General features: G+C 29.3%; 1 long non-coding RNA gene across 1 annotated transcript; it reads left to right on the forward strand.

Moving 5' to 3' along the window:
- The first annotated feature begins 619 nt into the window (after window positions 1-619).
- On the forward strand, window positions 620-939 carry LOC129912622 (uncharacterized). Its single transcript, XR_008771877.1, has 2 exons — window positions 620-723; window positions 793-939. It is a non-coding gene; the product is annotated as an uncharacterized LOC129912622 (long non-coding RNA).
- The last annotated feature ends 404 nt before the right edge of the window (window positions 940-1,343 follow it).

The following is a 1,343-nucleotide window of genomic DNA, read 5'->3' on the forward strand; positions in this document are numbered from 1 at the left end:
AAATAATTATTTATTCTTATTAGCCAATGTTTTAGTGAAAGAATTGTAAAAAACAAAAATCAATTATGACCGGAGGAAGCAAAATACTGTTGCAAAGTCGAGATTTTTCGATAATTCACAAAAACTGCATTAAATTGAAAACCGTAAGGATTTGGGATGAACAAGTTACTAAATTCTGAGAGCCCTAAAGTTGGCCTATCAGCATATTTCGTTTGATCCATTACTTTTGGGACACCCTGTATATCACACGTAAAAATGTTAACTTTGATTCTTAAATTGTACGTTTTTTTTTTTTGCTTAGAAAGAATTTTTTAAAACCCATCCAAAATTTCACAAATATTGCACATACCTTAATCAAATGAATTTGAATCGTTCATCTGGAAAAATAAAAAAAAAATATTAAACCAGCAAATTTTCTGCCCATTTTGAAAAAAAAACTATCCCATCACTAAATTTGAAGTGATACCAAATCAAATATTTTTTCAATTTAAATTTGAAATTGAATCATATGCTTGAAATTATTTTCACATCAAACAATTTATTAAATATGACTGAATCAAATTTTACATTGTATTTCTTAAACTGGGTCACAAAGTAGTTTTTCTTTATTTGCCAGTCAAATATATTTTTTTGTTTGCTGTTTCAAAGTTAATCCAAAGTTAAAAAAAAAAAAAAAACTTTCGTATGCGGTGAAAATAACGATATTATTTTTTATAATCAAAGGTTGTTGCTTTTCGATATATTTCCACTTCAATAAATTAATTATTTACCAAAATTAATGTTTATTTCCAGCTTTTGCGTTGAAAGTCTGAATTATTCAACGAAAGCTTCAAAAGAGTTATAAAAATAAAACAAAACAAAAAAATGTCTGCTCGTTAGTCCTAGCCGGCTGCACTGTATTAAATTCATTAAACTTCGAACGAGGTCGAAAAAAAAAAACACCAAATGGAGTGCGCATTGTACATCGACTGAGTGAACGTGTGGTCGAGTGGATTAAGTACGCATTAATCTGCCATTAATAAGTAGCCTAGTGCTATTGATTATTATTATTTTTGGTGTGGATGCTGTTAATAGTCCTGTGATGCCTGTCCTGTCGCTGATGGCACTGTCAGCATCTCGAACGTGATTTATTTTTAACTCAAACCCTCAGCATAATTTATTATTTTTATGCGGTTTAACAATATCCGTGCTAAAAATAAACTCAGCCAATCATTCAGAACACCAACAGCCCCCATATTCGACGAGATGTTATTTTCTTCTTTTTTTTTTTGTATTATAAGGATAAATCATGGGAGAGGAAACATTTATTTTTTAAACAATTTCTTTTTTTTTTTTTTTGTTGG

Source organism: Episyrphus balteatus, chromosome 2 (assembly GCF_945859705.1).
Source record: "Episyrphus balteatus chromosome 2, idEpiBalt1.1, whole genome shotgun sequence".
In the NCBI taxonomy this organism is placed as follows: domain Eukaryota; kingdom Metazoa; phylum Arthropoda; class Insecta; order Diptera; family Syrphidae; genus Episyrphus; species Episyrphus balteatus.